We start from the raw sequence: 21,370 nt of genomic DNA, 5'->3' as shown, positions 1-21,370 counted from the left end.
TCCTATATACAGAAATCATACGGGGGATGGGAAGGCCACAGGAGGGGGAAGAACAGCAAAAGGTCATCCTGCCCCTTGAAACAAAGTTCACTGAACTTTGGAAGATATAAGCAAGGGCAGAAGCCATCTTTGGCATCCATCACTAGGAAGATAAGAGACAAGAACAGAATAAAGGTGAGAAACATGCTTAGGCAAAGAGTTTTTGCCAAAAAATAAAAGGGAAGCCAGCATCTTGAACTTTTGTGGAAGGTCCTGGCTGAAGGAAAGTCAGCCATGGCTGGGCAGAAGGACAGGTGAGAAGCCATTTTGAAAAAAAGCCTGTAGCCTGCTAGATTAAGTTTTAGACTTTTAGAAGCATATTTTGTCTTATTTTACTTATAGCTCTTTCTATCTTAATTCCTTATATGTGAACTCACTTAATGCTATGTCTGTTTTGTTAAATTTATTTCATTTTTACCATAAATCAACTGAGTGTTGTGTTTAAAGGGGCAGGGTATATTTACCACCACTTCAGTTAATAAGCCATGATGTGTTTTTGTGTCTTTAGAGGAAAACACACACCATATTATATCTCTGAGCTATCAAGGAGAGGGCTGGACATTGTGGAACACACGGTTTGGGAAAAGTCAGGACTGGGAGTGTGTTGGGGGTCACCCTCCAAGTGGTAACCAAGGCTACTGGAAGCCAGAGATGGGAGGTGGGGTTGCAGCCAGGCTGCTGGAGTCTCTGAACTGGCCTGTCTAGCACATAGCTATACAGGATGTGACTTGCATGTTAGCTGGCTAGTTTTTGAGCAACCCAGGTGGGATCTACAGGAGCAAAGCATTGTAAGGAACTCATGATTACAGGGATAGCAGTGACACAATCCCTCACTGGTTTGGATTGCACCTCAGAATATGACATATATACACACACCCCTTTAATTGTGTTAAAACCCTTTTTCTCTTGCCCCTTGTGGAGAGGCAATGGAATCACTGCATGTCCACTACATAGCTGGAGCAGTCTCTGTGGTGTGGGAAGAGATGGATTAGAGGATCTGTGTTCTGACCTTTTCTGCTCAGCCCTATCCTATCTCCAAGCCTCCCAACAACTGGTAAAGTAAAAAGCTCTTGCAGAGTTGCATTCTGTGCTATACAGGGGGTGTTCACCATTCCCATGGCCATCCCAAATCCTGCCACCCCTTTTGATTCCATTGCAAGAGGGGCCTCTGTAGGACAGGGTATTCTTCAGTTTTACCAAGAATTCTTCATGTTTATACAGTACATAACCCAGGTTAAGTCTGTTCAAATTATGGCTCACAGTGGTTACAAACTGAGTAAAGCAAAGACACAATGACAGAATTTCTTTCTGGTTGATATTAACAGAGTTAATGCCAGTGGAAAGATCCAGCCATAATAGGTGATATTTTCTAGAAGAATGACTAAGCACATTTTATGAGGCAACACGATGTAAACACCCTAATCTTTTGCATTTTGACTGAGTCATCACCAGCAATTAGAAAAGGTTATTCTTAGGAATACAGTAATTGGCAGAAATAAGTGAGTCAGTGTTCTCATAGATAATGACTGTGTCAAACCTTTTGTCATGCACATGCTATATTGGACATAAGCAGCATTCTCTTCCTGTTAGAGAGCAAAACTGACAGAGAACTTTGCAAAATGGTGGAGTGACTTTTGCTTTTTGGCACCAGCATCAACGTCATGTTCTTGCTGAACTGAATGGGAAATCATTTTCCCATCTGATGAAAATTTGAGATTTCAAAATTTTTCCTGTTCTACACTGGGACAAACCTGAGACTTTTTGAAATTTGTGTATGAAAACAAGACTGCAAGTGAGAACAAGCACATACTGCCTCAGAATAGCCAAGAGTCTGCTGGTCAGGGCACTGAAGTAATCTGAAGACCCAAGTTCAAATCCCTGCTCTACCTGAGTCAGAACATCAGTCTTCAAAGTCATCTACCAGCATCTTTCAAGGGCACTAAAACCATTTTGCCCCCCAAATTTTGTTACTTTTCTTTTTAGGAAAAGTTATTCTTCTCCTTCTCACTCCCTGCTCTGATTTCCCTATCAAATATCACAGAGCTCCTTTTCTTTAATTTCATTTTTACAAGTCAATTATGCCTGGTAAATTTCATCAAACAATGACAATTAGAGAAAAGACTACATGTTTTGCAAGTGGTAATACATACTGTATCACAGGAAACCTTACAAACCAAAGCCTCACAGCTTTGTATGGCAGTTAAAGCGCCCGTGGAACTTGTGGTAAGGTTACAGATTTACCCTGGCAAACTGGATAAAATTCCCCTCCCAGAACTGTTATGCGGCATCAGGGATGGCCTGAAGGATAAAATCCCAGACAAATGAACTGTGGTGGCAGCGGTAAAGATGAGTGTAGCATCAGGGGGCAGGTAGAAATGAAATGGCTGAAGGGGCCAGAAGGCTTAGTTAAAAGATTACAGACCTCTCCACCCAGTCTCAGCTACAATGAGCTCATCCACCCAAAGGAAAAACTCACTGAAGTTCATCCAGCTCCTATCTGTGACACAAGCATGTCAGGGTTAGATGGTGGGCAGAAATGGCTTGGGTAATATTTTGTGCAGTCCACAAAATTCAACCAAGCATATTGCATGAAGAGATCACCCCTCCCCCGCTCCTCAAGAAATGGCCTTTTTTCATAATAGAAAGCTCTCTCAATTTGAGGTTAAAATGTTCCACTTTTTTGGAAGAATGTCCATGATACATTTTTAACTGAAATTTTTATTTAAAAAAGTGGGCCTTTGTAAACAATTCATTTTAACTAACAGCTGGATTTTCAGTAAGGAAGATTTTCAAACTATCTCAATACAAATTATGGTAAATGTTTTGTTAAAAAAGTATCATGGAAACTTTAGTAAAAACAGGCAATATGTCCATTTTGAATCCTGCAAAATGGAAAACCATGAAACTGAAAATGTTAATGAAATTTTTCCTGTTTTTTGATCAGCTATAATAATCAGCTAAACTGCTCAAGATAGTTAAGACCAAAGCAGACTGTGAAGAACTTCAAAAAGATCTCACAAAACTAAGTGATTGGGCAACAAAATGGCAAATGAAATTTAATGTGGATAAATGTAAAGTAATGCACATTGGAAAAAATAACTATTAAACCATTAAAGATTAAAGAGGCTAAAACTTTTCAGCTTGGAAAAGAGGAGACTAAGGGGGGAGATGATAGAGGTATATAAAATCATGAGTGGTGTAGAGAAAGTGAATAAAGAAAAGTTATTTGCTTGTTGCCATAATATAAGAACTCGGGGCCACCAAATGAAATTAATGAGTAGCAGGTTTAAAACAAATAAAAGGAAGTTCTTCATACAGCACACAGTCAACTTGTGGAACTCCTTTCCTGAAGAGGTTGTGAAGGCTAGGACTATAACAGGATTTAAAAGAGAACTGGATAAATTCATGGAGGTTAAGTCCATTAATGGCTGTTAGCCAGGATGGGTAAGGAATGGTGTCCTTAGCCTCTGTTTGTCAGAGGGTGAAGATGGATGGCAGGATGGACATCACTAGATTATTACCTGTTAGGTTCACTCCCTCTGGGGCACCTGGCATTGGCCACTGTCTGTAGACAGGATACTGGACTAGATGGACTCTTGGTCTGATCCAGTATGGCCTTTCTGATGTTCTTAATGCAGAAGAGTGGGATGGGGACTGGGTGGAGCCTGGCACATCAGGCAGCGTATGCTGTGTTGGGTATGCACTTGTGATAGTTTACTCTCTCCCTTGGAGCAGTGGGGAAAACAAGAGGGAGACTTATTGCCCAGCGTTTTCCAGGCTCAGTGGAACAATTCTCTGCCCCTTACTCTGTGTTATGTTCACAACGTCCACGGAGAAAAGTTAGATAAGAACAAATATTCTTTGTGGAAGGTTGCAATGCAACAACTTTATTTCTTTGAATTCAGACTGGTAACATACAAGAGCCAAAAATCAGAGAGAAAGAAAACAGTCTGCTCTAAGGCAGTCAAACAACTCACCCTGGCTCAGATTGCAATCTAATAGTCTAGTCAATTGATTGTTGGATCCTTTAGGATGAAATATGCTACAAAAAGGTAAAATATTATTCTGTGGAAGTGAATTTTGGAGACGCTAACATTGGTAAGAGAAAATAGTGCCTTCAACAAGAAGTTTCATATAGAATTTTCAAATGCATATTGTTGGAAAGGAGGAAGAAACTGACTGATGGATAATGTTATACTGCCAGCCACGAACAATGCTTGCAGAGATGCTAGACAGTCACTGTTTACATGGATCCATATAAACTATGAAAGAATGTTGAAAATCCAAAAGAGAACTGGCAGTTCAATATATATATATAATAAGAGTGTTGCACAGGATCCAGCAAACAATTGTTTATTTACTTAAAGATTGCTCATCACAGAATCATTTTGTAAGGTAAGACCTGCAAACCTTACTCATGTGCGTAGCCTTCTGGAAATCAATAGGGCTAGTCAATGTAAGAACTACTCACATGAGTAACGGATGCAGGAGCACGGCTGAGGTACTAAATCAGTGAAGATATGGCTTGCTGCAGAAAGTACCATGAAAGAGCTGGAGTGAGGAATAACGGAGGCAAAGGAAGGTTGTGGTGCTTCAGGTGCTTAAGAGTATGGCTACAAGAAAAGGCTTTATAAGAGTTCTTAGAATTATATCCAGGATATGAAAAAGGTAAATGCTCAGACACATTTGAAACTAAAATAAATTCAGAACTCCAGAGATGCGTATTGTTATAATTCATGTTTCCTACTTACAGTACAATGTATGCATATTTCCTATAGACAAGGCCTGGGGGAAGACTGAATTCAAATGAGGTATGCCATAGCTCAGCTGTCTGAGTCAGCCTGATTATACTTTCATATATTCAAGAAGATTTACAAATGGATTGTGTGCTTTTTATTTGGAAAATGTCCTTGTCTACATGACAATCAGCAAATTCAAAACTATAGTCCTTTCAAGGACACTTGTCCTGTGCACAGGAAGGTGGGAAAATATTGATAACGAGTTAAAAATCTTTCTGGCTCCCAACAGATGGAAACAAAGGGCAAGATGGAGGCTTTCTAGTTCCACAGCTAAATATTAAGTATTTCTTTTATTGGCTTTGAAAAATCAATTCAGTCATGAATACACAAGTATGACCACAAATTTCCTACTCTATATATCCTGCGACTGGCTCCTTATTCTCTCCAAAAATACAATTCAGTGTCTATTTGTGGCTTTCACCTTTTGGCAACATTCTGGGTCTCCCTCCCTTCAGCTGCCTCGGGGCAACAGTAGGATTTCTCTGTAGCCTTTTTTTTTATTTAAAGTGAATTTTGTAATGTGGTATTACACCACCGTGGGTTCAGCTCTGGTGGCTACAATTTCAAGCTTAACAGAGTGAAAGTCACCTCTCTTACATGCTTCAGATTTATAGTCTCTCAGAACACATAAAGACCAAAGGTAGTGACCACACATACATTTAAAAGTACAAGATCTAGTCTGTTTTAGAAGTTTTATTAAAGTTACAAATATCTAAGCATATTGAAATTCTATAAAGACCTATGCACAAGTTACAAATGTGGTTATACTCACATCCTTAACAGCAGCATCAGGGACCGAAGGGTCTCATGGATTGATCATCAGTAGAGGGATGGTTCCTGCTGGAGTTTCCCACAGGGAGCTCAATTTTTCTAATTTAGGCACCCTCTTTTTATAATGCAATTATGACTATACTTCACTAGTATTTACATACATCGTGCACCCTGTGGCTAGGGCATGTGTTATACCCAGTAGTCACATTTTTATCTTATAAGCAAAAAATTACTTACTCTTAATTTTTTGCAGTATCTCCCATTGGTACATCTTTTCCCATAATCTGGTTAGTCTTTGGTCACTTGCTAATATCAGCATTTCTTAACTCCAAGGCCCAAAATTGCTAAGCTAAAATCTTGCAGGCATTGTGTTTCAGCCCTACTTACTTAGATATCTAATACACGATTATTCCTTCTACATACTGATCAATCTTATACTTCTATTATACTTCTGCAACATACATGATTATATATGGCATAACATTTAATTATAACACAAGAAATGAACTAAAATAATTGGCTACATCTCCATCCATATGCCCTACCCCGCAGAGTCTTAAATCACTGCACTCTGTCCTGTGTCAGCCTTCTCACTGATCCACCTAATCTATATAATCTTTTTCAACCCCTGCCAGAAAGTGTTGATTTCTCTCTTCCTATTTTTAAAAAAACAAGTTTTACTCTTATGTGCACCTCTGTCTTACCTTATTTGTTGATCTAGTCACTGTGGTGGTATATGGGGTACTCCACATCTTTGTCCAGGAAGGTGCTCCGATAGTTTGGCTGGGTCTACTTGGGTCGAGCTATCATCCACTGCCTCATTATCTCTGCTCTGTCTGCAGGAGTATGGAAGCAAGGGTTAATAAGTGACTAGAGAGCCAAAACAGCTGTTTTTTTTACACTACACATGATATGGCTGATATGTAGAAAAGGAGAAAGAGAAAAGTAGTCATGGGAGTGTAGGGTAAAAGATTGGACACTGCCTGTTGCCCTGGTGCATAGGGAGAAAGGATTTATTCCACTGGAAAGGAGAGCATTTATACCCAAGAAAGGAGAGGAATATTTTGGTTTATTGGCTACTCCTACTGGACAAGTAGAGTCCATCATGTAACATTCACTGGTAGGACATTCCATGTGTTGAGAAGGGCTAAAGTTTGGCTAATATTCTAGCCAAAAGCAGGTAATGATTGCTTTTGTATGCTAAGAAGTGCACTGATATATATGTTAGTACTGATATGTTCACAGAATCCTGTGGATTTTTAGTAATATCTTCAAGAACAAAGAACCCCCAAAACATTAGAAGCCCAATTTTCTTCCAGAAGGTCTGCCATTGCTGGCAGTCTCCCCTGAGTTCACTTTACAAGCTGAGCTGGTTTTTTGGACAGAGTCCACACAAACATAAGGCTGATGATGCTTTTAGGTTGTTAACCAATCCCTTTCTTTAGAAGCAGTGACATCGATACTAAAAAAAAGGTTGATCTTTCCAACTACTGCTTTATCTGTAACCTTTCAGCAACAGAAGGTAATTGACAAAATGGCTGCTGCCCAATGAACAGCTGTCAACAAGGAGATCTTCTCATTCATGGTTTGAACCTTGCCCATCTAATTGAAACACTCCTTGTCTGGGTCTTCAGTGGTTGTTGCATCTGGAACAAATGCAGGACGTGTTTCACTGTTTCTTTTGGTGGAGATTTTAGTGATGTCATTACAGCTCAAGTTCAGAAGAGTTTGAAATGTTTCAAACCAACATGGTGCTTCATTTGTTTTCACATTCATGGGTCTAGACCACTCACTCCTGGGAAAAAAACAAACATGGATGATCAGGGTCTTAGTGCTGCTTTGAATTTGATCATGTTCTAAATATGTCCATAATTATTTATAGTGACCCTTATTTTTAAGAGATAAATCTGTGATCCAAAGTGATATGTAAGGTGGTATAAAATAGATGGCCCCCTTATACTAACTACATCCATGTCAAGCTGAAACTTGTGTTGTCTCACTGCTTTGTTTAGCCAATTAAACAAGTCCTTTTTGCACCCTGTGTGGGTTTTTCTGAATTGAGTACTAGTCTGCCTTCTTTTCCCTATATAAGGGAACAAAACTGACAAGACAAAGGATTTCTAAGATATCACAATGATGCCGAGAGAATTTTAAAGTCCTATATAGAGTGCTTTTTCTTCCTTTATTGCTCTTCACAACACCAAAAGAAAATACACTTCAAAAATACTGTACACACCAAACATTGCATACACTAGAGACAGTCCTACAGTCTATAGTTCCTTAACTCATACCCTATGTGTGACATTGCACTCCATATGTTTTACAGACATATGCTTATGAGTGTAAGTATAAAGTAACTGAAATATGCTTTATGCAAAAGGTCTCTTGTAAGATATTGTTACAAAGCTTATAATCTACTGAGTGTGTTCATCCTATTTGTACGAATGTATCATTCTCGTATCTGAAGCTAGAAATATGAAGTATTACTCTGAAGTCCTATTGTAACTATGCAAAGTGTGGGCCATGAATGGTGGCTTGGAATCTTGATGGCTCCCATTAACTGGGACAATTGGTTGCGAATGGCTCTGTTTACTCCCAAACCTTCCTAGGTATGTGCAGTTTCAGCCCTGAAAGAATGGAGAATAAGGTCTTACAGTGACATGTGATCATGTCACCTGGTACTGGAATCCATCTTAAACTTGTGCTTTTCCATTTAGAAGGAGGGGTGGGGACCCAGAGAGACAAAAGATTCCCGCCTTCTGCCAAAGCTATAAAAGGGGGTTGAACAGAACAAGGGGGCTGCCAGTCATGAGAAATCCCCTAGTTACCACCTGAACTGGGACTAACAAGAACTGTATCGGGGAAAGGATTGGGCCCAGACTAAGGAATCTAGTCTGTGAAAGAAGCTTATTGGAACGTCTCTGAGGGTGAGATTTACCTGTATGCAGTTTCTTAAATGTATTAGGCTTAGACTTGCGTGTTTTGTTTTATTTTGTTTGGTAACTTACTTTGTTCTGTCTGTTATTACTTGAAACCACTTAAATCCTACTTTTTATACTTAATAAAATCACTTGTGTTTATTAACCCAGAGTTCTTGATTAATACCTGGGGGAGCAAACAGTTGTGCATCTCTCTCTATCAGTGTTATAGAGGGCAGACAATTTATGAGTTTACCCTGTATAAGCTTTATGCAGAGTAAGACAGATTTATTTGGGGTTTGGATCCCATTGGGAGCTGGGTGTCTGGGTTCTGGAGACAGGAATACCTGCTGAGTGGTTTTCAGTTAAAGCCTGCAGCTTTGGGGGTGTGGACCAGACCTGGGTCTGTGTTGCAGCAGACTAGTGTGTCTGGCTAAACAAGACAGGGTTCTGAAGTCCCAAGCTAGCAGTGGAAAATGGGCTCAGAGGTAGTTTCAGCACATCAGGTGGCAGTCCCAAGGGGGTCTCTGTGACCGAACCCGTCACACGATGTTTTCCCTATAAAGAACTGCACTGTGGGAATCATCTCTCTACTTTTACTTCACCCACATGGGTACAGCAGAGCCCTAATAGGGAACAGAAAAAAAATCCAACTGAATTTGTAAAGAAGGACACTTCTCCAAGTGGTCAATGAGGAAATCTACAGGGGCTGCCACTGCTGGCAAAGCATTAGCTTGCTTGGTCAGTGCAACCTATGCCATCCCATCCACCACTGACTTGATGAACTCAGATAAATTCTGTGCGATTACAGTGGGGGCCTCTTCAGATTAAAACGGTTCTGACCTGGACTTCACCACTTGAAATCAAACAATCCCACTAGGGTTATCTAGAATGCATTAGCTGGGGGGAAAATCTCTATCACCCATTGTCTCCTGCTTTCTAGTGACCACTTTCTCATCACTTGGACTACTGTTCCAGTTAGTCCAAAGAGTAAATTAAAAAATTTAGCCACAGACTTTGAGGCGCTATTAAACTTTTTCATTATTTCTGCCTGTTTGTTGTTTTATATACTCTAAGGCCTTGTCTAAACTAGAAAGGGTTTTTTGGGATAGGTATACCAACAAACCCTTCTAGTGGAGGCCAGTTTATACCAGCAAGAGTTCTGTTCCTGGCATAGCTCAGACCAGTTCAAAATAAGTTATATCAGCAAAAGGACTTTTTTGATGGTGTAAGTGCATATACAATGGGGCTTGTGCTGGCATAGCTATGTTGGTCAGGAATGCGTTCCCCCCACACCCCTCCTAACCAACCGAACACTGCTATCAAAACTTTTAAGTTTACACCAGGCAGAAGTGAAGAGCTCTGAAGTGTTTGTGTGAAGGATGCTAAAAGAGTGCAAAAACAAACTTTGCAATGAATAATGGGCAGCACTGGGAAAAAATCAGGGGTTAAGTATACAAATCTCCATAATGTTAAGTGTTCACGCTGTCTGATTTTAATCTCAGCTGATCTATATTAAGACGGTCCAATTGAAGTAAGATGAACAGCCTGCTGTCACAGGGCACACCACTAGACAGGCACCGCCTGCTACTCTGGGAATTAGCTCAAGACTGACACCCCGGCATCCAGTTTGCACACCATCACTCCATCCACTCGCAGCTCCTCTTAAAGCCTCAGGAACCATAGTGTCCTCTTTGTGGTTCAGCCCTCAAGACATGTCTCTGTCCAGGAGAGTTTAACACCTCAATAGTCCTAGGAAGTTTTCTTGCTCACTGCCATTCACCCAGTGGTTGATAGCGTAAACCAGGCCCCTCACTCTCTTCTCTGGGTTCCAGTCCAGGAACTCTCAGCTCAGAGGTCTGGGCCTGCTCTCTCTCTGGACTCAGTGCTCTATCCTTGGGCTTCTTCCTATCATCAGTTCCCCTTTTCTTTCTGGGGCTACCAGTTCCCAAAGTCTCCTCCCCTCATCCCAGAGAGTATCTGTATTTTTCATTCATTACTCCCTTTCTCCTAGAAGTGTCTGCTTTTTCCCAGCAACCCTGTAGCCATTCAGCTCCTGGGCTTTATAGGCCCCACCTATTCCTGTGCAGCTGAGCCTCCTTAATCAACTGTCTAATGGGTTAATTGGCTCATCTGGCCTGCATTAAACCCTGCAGGGTGAATGTGGGGTAGTCACCCCATCACACCTGCCAAAATGCAAAGGTTATGTGTGCCAAACATTTAAGCAGGGGACCTATGGCTGGGACACATTCTAGATGAATGATGCATACTAATTGTCAACCTGGAGAGAACCTTGATTGAACCGTCAGCCAAGATTTGCAAAGCTAACAGCACTGGTGCTAACTGCCAAATTTCTCACAACAAACCCAAACTGTGTCCTCATTATTTTATATTCAACATTTTGAAACTTATTTTTTAAACAGAAGAATATATAGTCAAAACACCTCAAGTTGTTATATAGTGAATTTCTAAGCTAAGTAGTATTGGACTAGGTCTGTACTTAGGCAGGAATTCTTCAGGTCAGTGGTTTTCAACCTGTGGTCTATGGACCCTTGGGGGTCTGCAGACTATATCTAAGATTTCCAAAGGGGTTTTCACCTCCATTCAAAAAAATTTTGGGGTCCACAAATGACTAAAGGTTGAAAACTACTGCTCTAGGGAAAACATAGATATTAGAATGAGTGGTGTTTGTAACAAACAGCCTCTGAATCAGCAACCAAGATCCATTATAAAGCTCTGTTTTACCTTCACTATATTTTTGGCTTGCCAGATTGGCATGGACTAAAAATTACCATATTTACTCTGAAGACAAAGAAGAACATTTCCACAAAGTACAAAGAAAAGTCAAACTGTATGAATCATTTAACAATTACCCTGATATGAAATTGAGTTTTTTCTAACATTTCTTTATCTTCCCCCAGCTCCTAAATAGCTTGTTACTTCCTCGTCAAGCTTAAATCTCCTTACAAAATTATATGTTGGCAGGGGTGCTGGAACAATGTTTATAACAGGGGTGCTGAGAGCCACTGAACTAAACTGTAAATCCTGTATATAATGGAAACCATTTCAAGCCTGGGGGTGCAGCAGCATCCCCCACATCCCTAGTTCCAGCACCTATGTATGTTAGCTACATTTGAAGAAAATATATTAGAGTTATGCAAAGCTATTAGTGAGTTCTCTTGCAGATAGTTTGGGGGTCAGTCCTGCCCACACTGATGTCAATGAGAGGTATGCGTGTATGCAGGTGTATATATATGCACATACATACACACACTCATATTCACAATCCCACTGATTTATTTGGAGCAGTATCCATTACTCTGGACCATATCCTCATTTGCAGTTAAGGGGCATTCAGAGCAGGTGAGAAGGGGTATGTTCTCCTTTCTGAACATCAGGGAAGATCTGGACCCTGATTTAACTGGGAATTGGTCCTGCTTCGAGCAGGGGGTTGGACTAGATGACCTTCTGGGGTCCCTTCCAACCCTGATATTCTATGATTCTATGATTCTATGTATGTGGGACATGTTGCTGTCTATTGGGTGGCTGAAGCTTAGAAAGAATATATAGATTACAACTCCAGTGAGCTCTTTGGCTCAGTTGGTGGAGCTCTGTATTTTTAAAGTTAGAGAACCAGGGTTCTAGTCCCAAAGGTGATAGTTTGACCATTAGTTTAGGTTATAATAGAATCATTATAAGGCTCCAACCCACTCAAACAACAAAACTTCTGTCTTCAGAATCAAATTGACAATGAGAATGTGTTCTGAAAACTTTAATTACACCAAATAATTACTGTGGAACAGAGGGCCTAGGTGACTTGCCAAAGATTACACAAGAAGCTTGTGACATAGCTGGGAACAGAACTCTGATGAAATAGACCCACAGTATACCTCATTCAAATTAGTTCAAATCTCTGTACTTAGTTTGGGTAGGCCAACTATAAAATGGGCTAATTGTGCACTCCCATCATTGTCGAGTGTTTTGAGATCTAGAGATGAAAAACCAGTATATTACTACAAAGTATTGGCCCAGACCACTCCCTTTAGATCTGTGAACAATGTAGCTATCTATGACCTTATTTATAAAACCCAAGCACTTAAAAGCAACTAACTGAACAGCTAAGGACCCCATCAACCTCATACTGCCATCACAACAGGCATATTATTATTTCCAAGTACAAAGAAATATGTATTTCATCCTAACAAAATCTCTTTAGCATTGACTCAAAATAAAAATGGGTGCAGGGTATTGTGGGATACCTGCACACTTCTGGGGGAGTTGTGGAGATTTGGGATCAAATGCCCACAATTCCTTCTGTCCTATTCCATAATCAACCACTCTCGTACGCCATTTACGAGCTCACAGCTGCAAACATGGATATGACAGAGAAAGACTCTGTTCTCTTCCCTGTCATAAGGACACCATACGAACCTCTTGTACTTGCAGGCTGTGCACTCAGACAGACAACAGAGGGTGATGTGACAATGACTATAGAGCTATTATATAACAGCTATTCATGGAGCAACTACATGCAGTGGAGCAGCAATTTTGAGCCAATCCAATAAACCCCAACTGGTGGGACTGAATATGATGCAAACCTGAGACAATCAGCAGCGGCTCCAGATCTTTCAGATGCAGAAGCCCACATCCCTGGAGTTGTGTACTGAGGTCACCACTGTCCTGCAGCACAGAAACTCCGGGATGAGCACTGCCCTTACGGTGGAGAAATGAGTGGTGCTTGCCATGTGGAAGCTTGCAACCCCAGATTGCTATCGGTTAGTGGGAAATCAATTTGGTTTTGGAAAATCAACAGTGGGGGCAGTTGTAAGGCGAGAAAGCATGTCCTGTTGCACAAACAGGTCAGACTAAGCGATGTACAGGAAATAACAGATGGGTTCACAGAGCTGGGTTTCTCTAACTGTGCTGGGGTGATGGACGGCACACATGTCCTCTTTCTGTGCCCCTCCCCATACCACCACCTAACCACCGAATAGTTATGCAGGGCAGGCCTTGGTAGATCGCCATGAATGCTTTACTGCTGTGGTAGGCACTCTGCGGCACACCTCTTCTCACAGCTCCCATTGGCCGGGAACGGCGAACCATGGCCACTGGGAGCTGCGGGGGGACCGTGCCTGCAGACGGTCAACATCAGCAAAATGTCTCGCAGCCCGCAATCAGATTGCCCTGATGGGCCACATGTGGCCTGCGGGCCACAGGTTGCCCACCACTGCTTTACTACCGTCACCTTTGGATGGCCTGCAAGAGTCCACAGTGCCAGGATCTTTAGAAATTCAGGACTTGTTGATAATCTGACAGGAAGGTCTTTCTTCCCTTGGGCTGCCCAAGGTTTCTGTGCTAATCCTGATTCTGCCTACCCTTTGTTTCCCTGGCTCATGAAGCCATGTAATGGTAAGCTGGACAAAGGCAAGGAAAGGTCTAACTAAGCACCAGTACACTTGCAAAAGGAATGGAGTGTGCCTTTTGAAAACTGAAGGGCAGGTGGAAATGCCTGATAGCAAGGCTATACCTCAACAAGGAAACTGTTCTTACAGTTATTGCTGCATGCTGTGTGTTGCATAATATTTGTGAGAGCAAGGTGAGAGAGTTGCCTGGCTGAATGAGATGCTTGCCAGCCAGGGCAGGTAGGCTGCCGATTTTGAACAGCCTGAAATTAGCACGGTTACCACCACTGACATTGCTAGTGCTTTTCAGGTGAGAGAAGCTTTAAACAGCAAGTGTTAGCCTGACACTGTTTGTTTTTGAATACTATTACATAACCGCAGATGTATTGTAGGCAATGCCTGAATACATTAATTTTTATAGATGTACAAAAACCTTTGTGGATGAATTAAGTCTTTTCTAGCCCTTGAGGTAGCATCATAATTCCACTGATCACAGCAAACATGCATAAACTTATGCACAGCTTGTACTTTATTTACAACACAACAGCACTATATATGCAGAGGGCAACATGCAGTATAAGAGGGCTAGAGGCTGCCCCAGGAAATATGCAGCCAGCGTCTTTTCCAGGAAGATTTCCTCACCACCCCTCCAGAGGTGATGGTGAAACAGTGCCTGTGAAACTAATTCAGGCCCTTCCCTTTTGTGCATGTATTACACAGACTTTAATTACACGATCACATACTGTTTTCCCCCATAGGACCCCGTCTCATTCAGTGCACAGAAAAGATAGTGCTCAATTATTGACCAGCCATTCAATGACCATTTTCTTCTCATTGTTCAATGTATGGCCCCAGGCCTTCTTTACTGCACACTATTCAAACCCTGCTCTGAAGACAGAATTATTCATTACCTCACAGGCTTTTCCAGAGTGCACATCTATATTGTACCTGAGTGCTTCAAAAATATTAATCAATGTATTTTCATAGCACCCGGTGAATTAAAGCAGTGCTGTTATTCCCATTTCACAGATGGGTAACTGAGGCACAGAGAAATTAAGGTCAAGGGTATTCACTACTTTTGGGTGCCCAACTGAAACACCTAGAACCTGATTTTTCAAAGCACTTAGCATTATATAGCACTTTATACATTCAAATCATAGCTGCCATTGATTTCAGCTTCAGCTGTGAGTGCTCAGAACTTCTGCAAATCAGACCCCAGCACCTCAAGTCCCCATAAATAAGGAACACACAATTAGTGACCACCTGTAAAAAAGGTTTAAGTGATTTGCATAGTATCACATAGGAATTCTGTTAAGGTTACCCAGGAAACCTTAATTTTGGTATTTCCTAACTTCTGAATACTTGACCAAATTTATTTTCTTTTAATTTTTGTTTAATATATGTATATGGTTGAGTTCACAAAGTTTGTAAAGCACTTCTGGATCCTTCAGGATGAAAGGTATTACATCAATGTAAGGGCAATGTATATTAATTATAATTACTGAGAAGATTCAGGTATTCTCTAACAGATGTTATACTGCACTGCTTTATAACTTCTGAATTATTTACTAATCCCTTCACTGACAGAGAGAAAATATTTTTTTCAGAGAAAGTGTTTAATTTGTTTGATTCACTCAGCTATAAATTAATCTACAGAGTATTGTATTTGCTTTCAATTCTGAGAGTAGAATTATTGATAGAATAAGGTATTTAATTGTGTGAAAAACAAACAGTTTTGGTCCATAGACAAAATATTGACTATTGTGCAGAAATTTAGTCTTAAATGTGATAAACATCCATTATACATTATCTTACTAAGTGCATACACTGTATATATCTCAAATTCTTTCACTCTGAAAAATGAAGAAAAAAATACTCAATTGCAAAATTACTAGTTCAATTTTCAAAGATGATTGATTCTTCTATTCTATTTATTCTTGTCGCCTCTTTGTATGAGGTTTTCCTCACTGGTGAATGAGGATTGTGAATTTACTTTTTAGGCGTCCCTCCCTTCCCCCACACCTCCAAACTCGGTAATTCATTTCCCCATATATTATTGCTTCACAACAGGTCCTTCCCCAGCACATTAAAAGCAAAAATACTATCTCTTGGGGGAACAACATTGCCACAGTATTTTTTTTCTTTTTTTAAATATGGAAGTTATAAGACATATTAATCAATTATTTTGTAAAACAAAATTAATGTTGTAACTAGTCAGGATCCTTCATTTAGTTCACTGTCCTTGCCTAAACTGTATCTAGAAGTACTACAGTCATGGGTAACTTAGGCCATGTCTAAACTACTAACCTTGGTTGACAAGTTACGTTGGCATAAAGCTGCCACTGTTAGTATATTACTTGGTCGTGTGCATACTTGTCTCGATCCCATAATGTCTATATCCCATAATTTTCACAACTTTTTAAAAAATCCTGTGAACCGGCATGGCCCTCCTCACTATCCACCATCTCTGACAGAAGCCTGCACAGCTCTGTGCTCTTGTCATAAGTTTTGCAAGCAGAGGACTCATGATAGTCTAGTGTTTGCAGAGCAATAAGAACAACCAGATCAGCAGGGGACAGGACAATTTCTTGGAGGACAGATTGCTGTAGGACATAGTAAGAATCAATTCAAGGTTGGTGGTGGTGTTAACGAGCATCTGCAGATGGTGGAGCACTGCTTCTCATAATGCAGGTTTGGGAGGACGAGCAGTGGCTTCAGAACTTTTCGAAGCACAAGGCCACATTCCTGGATCTGTATATTGAGCTCACTCCTGCCTTCAGTACAGGGACACAAGACTGAGAGCCGCACTGATAGTGGAGAAATGAGCGGCAATCACACTGTGGAAACTTTCAACACTGGATTGCTACTAGTAAGAAATCATTTTGGAATTGGAAAATCCGCACAGGGGCCATTGTCATGCAACTATACAGGGCCATTAATTGTCTCCTGCTACACAGGGCTGTGACTCTCAGCAATGTGCAAGATGGATTTGCAGCGATGGGGTTCCCAAACTGCAGTGGAGCAATAGGCAGCATGCATATCACTATTTTGGCACCAGACTACCACAAAGTACATAAACAGAAAGGGCTACTTTTCTATGGTTATGATGGATCACCAGGGATACTACATTGACATCAGTGTGGACTGGTCAAGGAAAGTGCATGACACTTACATCTTTAAGAACACAGGGCTGTTCAGAAAGCTATAAGCAGGGACTTTCTTTCCCAGCTGGTCTATTACCACTGGTGATGTTGAAATGTCAGTAGCATTCCTGGGGGACCCAGCCTAGCCACAGCTCATGAAGCTGTACACTGGCCACCTTGACAGCACGAAAAAAAGATTCAGCTACCAGCTCAGCAGGTGCAGAATGACAGCTGAATGTGCTTTTGGTAGATTGAAGGGACACTGCCATTCACTCACAAGATTGGATCTCAGTGAGAAAGATATCTGACTGGTTATAGCTTCCTGCTGTGTCCTGCATAATATCTGTAAAGCAAAGTGGAAAAAGTCGCCACTGGGGTGGAAGGCAGAGTTGGTGAAGCTGTCTGCTGAGTTTGAACAGGGAGATGCAAGGGCTATTAGAAGAGCTTAATGCAGAGCTATACAACTCAGGGAGGCTTTAAAAGGGCACTTTAAGAGTGAGACTCAGTAATGCATTGTGGCATACTGTGAGCTACCTAGCCCTGCTGTTTTAGGGAGGAAATATATGGTGCTTGGTGCACATCTGTGAATATAACACTGTGAATACACCTATTAATTTTACAGTGCTTACTGTACATTTTATGATTATTGCACTGTGTGTCATTGATCCTATGAGTTGTGTCACACTGTAGAGTTACAAGTATGTGGTCAGTTTCAGAGCTGCTAGGCACTCTGCAGCATATCTTGTGAACTAATAAAGAATAGAATTTTATTCAGTAACAAAGTAAAAAGTGAAAAGAGAAATCTCTGCAATTTAAAAGCAAATACATACAAAACTAAATTAATGGAACACAACATTCACGTCCATTTTAGCTACACATAAAGCAACCGTGGTTTCACATGTATGTGTACGGGAAGCTGTGGTTGTCCTTAATGTTCCCTGGGGTGGCGTGGTAGGGATGCAACTCCTGATCCACATGTGGAATGTTGAGGGTAGGGAATATAGGGAGGTGTTATAATGGAGTTCTCCATGGACTGCAAAGGCTGGCAAATCCATGATTATTGAACCCTGTGTTGTCAGGTCCACAAGAGCCTGCAGCATCTGTGTTTGCTCCTGGAGAAACCCCCTGTTGGTCCCAGTGTATTAGAGATAAGGTGGGTGAGGTAATATCTTTTACTGGACCAACTTCTGTTAGTAAGAGAGAAGCTTTTAAGCTACACAGACCCTAAAAAGAGCTCTGTGTAGCTTGAAAGCTGGCCTCTTTCACCAACAGAAGTTGGTCCAATAAAAGATATTATCTCATCCACTTTCTCTCTAAAAGTAGATGTCGTTTTTCTAATTGATCAGGAGAGCGACTGACAGATTAACCAGACTTCATTTGCCCTGAGTTTCTTCGCTCACAGGTGGCAATGAGTGTTGTTTAGCAAATGGGGTTTTCTGTTGATTCCCTCGTTCCTTGTTCAGTTGGAAACAGATGGAATTTGATTTTCTAACAATAACTATGGGCTTAGAATAACAACTCTTACATTTCCATCTGAGGAGAGGGAAAGGAACAGCTAAAAATCCCACACAAACACTCCAGCCATCTGGACAAAGCGTGGAAATAATACTTCTATCTAGCTCGGCTTTTATGCCCATCACTGTGGTCTCACTCAAGGCATATTTTGGCTCTATGGTTCTACAAAACATATATAGAGAAGATCAAAATTTGATATTTATAAAGCACAAGTTTTCTATAAATACAGAAAATATTAATAAACCTGATGGTTCTCCAAACCTTACAGATGCAGCCAAAAAAAAAAAGAGACATCTGTTGGTACAATGAGAAACCTTATATGTAAAAACATAGCTCAAGTAATTAGTTTTACAAACTGAGACAATTACTGATGCAGATCTGCAAAACTAGCTTCAAAGTAATCTTTTTGTTTAAGCAATGTAGAGGTAGAATTTACATCACATAGCCATAGAAAAGGAGGAAAAAAAAGTGGTCCCCCCTCATTTTGCAGCTAGGACTGAATAGGAGAATGCTGTAGCAAACTCTCATATTCCTAAGATTTTGTTACTTTGACAAAAAATAGTTTCGCTTTTTATAGCATTTCACCTTAATATCTGAGTGTTTTGCAAACATTAATTAAGGCTAACAATTGCTCTTTGAAGTAATTACTATCACAACTATGATAAAGTAGAGCAGCAGTCACCTGCAGGAGAATCTTGAAAAATGACACCATAAAAATCTCTTGGGGGAACGGAGACATGACATCCAAATACTTTTCTAACTGGGGTAGCAGGAAACAAGTAATTTTGGAGCCACACCTTAATCTGAGCACCCGTTCCTTTAATTTGGGAGCTTGACCTCAAACCAACTGTTGTGCCTACTAGGGACATGATTCTGCATATCAAACAGTGGCCTACATTAGCATGGTGCAGAATAGTACCCCCCGAAGGGAGCTCCAAGAAGTACTGAGCTTCCCAGAGGCACAATGCCTTCCAGAGCTCCCTGCTGCGTAGGGAAAGCAATGTCACAAGGTAGAGTTTCTCCCCAGCCTGCTAAGGAGTCACTGCTCCACCCATAGTCTTTGAGTATACCTACACTGCAGACCCACACACACATAACACCCAAGTCTTTGAGCCCAACTTTACAGATGTAGGCTTACCAGGCTTATGCCTCAGTGCTAAAAATAGCAGTGTAGACATTCTCACTCAGTTACTGGTATTTTTAGTTTGGTAGCAAGGATCCTACAAGCCCAAGCCTATAGACTCAGGCTCTGAGACATGCTACTGTGTTTGTTTTGCTGGGATCAAAGCATCTTACTGGACACTTGGAAGAAATTCCCAGGGTTATCAGAGAAATTAAAAGTCTGTTCACTATATTTGTTTACAGAACAGGTTTGGATACACACCAATAAGCATTTTTTCTTGTATTTTAAAAAATAAGTGTTTGTCTTTCTGTAATAGTTTTAAATAGACCCCAACCTTATTTTTTGTTGATCTTACTAAGCCAATATTTTAAGTGTTAAATTTAGTAATAACTTCTCTATCTCTCAGTTCCCCTAATCATGTGACTGTTTTGTAGTTATAGGGAATTATCATTTGGGAGGAGTATGAACCTATATGCCATCAGTCATTTCATTGTATCCTATTGTTTGTTCCCTTCCCCTCCCCCAAAAGAAAAATCCCAACAACAACAACACAAAGATCAGGGAGACAATTCTTAGTACTCTACAGGGACTAATGAGGTGATGGCAATGCTGAAAGCAAATTCAATTTACCCTCTGGAGGTAATCCACTTGATAGATGTTTTTGGGCCAGTAGGAAATAGCCATAGCAAATGCTGTTTTCTAGATGGTTATACTAACACACTAAGAGGTTAAATAAATTGTCCAAGATCACATAGGAAAGCAGAGGCATCAACAAGAGAACCTCTAACAAATGTCTAACCTTGGATCAACAGGGAGTCTATTTCCCCACTGATGTAACTGCACTCAGGTAGCCTGACTACTCTGACCACTTGTCAGCACTGCATACTGTGCCCTAATTATAGACTTCTGCACAGTGTAGCTCAGTATACACTCATACAACATAAGAGATGATTTTCCAATTAAAATACTTCCAAGGAATTCTTTAGAGAGAGTCTTCCAGGCTACAATACCGAAAATACAAGTTTAGGAAAGAATAAGGAAAAGTTGAAAATCCTGTTGAGTGACCTGGCAGACTTCTTAGTGAATGAGAATCTTATAAATGGATTTTTTCTTAAGCACTCTGGGAGCCTTCATCACAGTGAATGGGAGTTCACAGGTAAAGCTATTTTAAACAACTAAGCTTCTGGAAGAATGAAATGTGTAGAGTAACTATTGGAGAAAAGAATGTTTGTCTGTTTTACTAAAAATGTATCAAATTTCCTTTTTACCATTTATTACACCTCAGCATGAGTTTTTGTGTGTGTGTGTGTGTTGGACTTCTTATTTTTTACAGCAATGGAAACTACACCTGAAATGTCTTGCCCTCAGTAAGAGGCCACCTATTGAAGCCTAATACTTTCAACTGGTCTGGTGTGGTGGCTGATGAAAACATGTGGGCAGTGACCTTTTCAATTTAAATAGAATGTGTCTTGCAATGACATGACTCCTTCAATTCCTCTTTGCCACTTACCAGGACAAAGCAAATGTTTATGTCAGCTCTTAGACTGAAGAGAGAGTTGGAGGCAATTCCCTGTCTCTTGTTACTGTTAAACCAGCACTCCTAAGGATAACATTTATCTGGCTCAAAAATATTTCTGAAGAGTAAGTTTTTGCCTTAAGA

At 40.6% G+C, this 21,370-nt stretch overlaps 1 long non-coding RNA gene across 2 annotated transcripts in view; it reads right to left on the bottom strand.

Annotated features, from left to right (window-relative positions):
- Positions 1-5,610: 5,610 nt before the first annotated feature.
- LOC140899898 (uncharacterized) overlaps positions 5,611-21,370 on the bottom strand; it is a 33,111-nt gene continuing 17,351 nt past the window's right edge. For both annotated transcript variants that reach the window (XR_012155495.1, XR_012155493.1), the window contains 2 exons: positions 6,314-6,445; positions 5,611-5,678 (listed from right to left, as the gene is read on the bottom strand). This is a non-coding gene — a long non-coding RNA (uncharacterized LOC140899898). The remainder of the gene's footprint in view (positions 5,679-6,313; positions 6,446-21,370) is intronic.

This window comes from Lepidochelys kempii, chromosome 1 (assembly GCF_965140285.1).
Source record: "Lepidochelys kempii isolate rLepKem1 chromosome 1, rLepKem1.hap1, whole genome shotgun sequence".
Classification (NCBI taxonomy): domain Eukaryota; kingdom Metazoa; phylum Chordata; order Testudines; family Cheloniidae; genus Lepidochelys; species Lepidochelys kempii.
The sequence above is the reverse complement of the archived record's forward strand: the minus strand, read 5'-3'. Positions and strand labels throughout refer to the sequence as shown.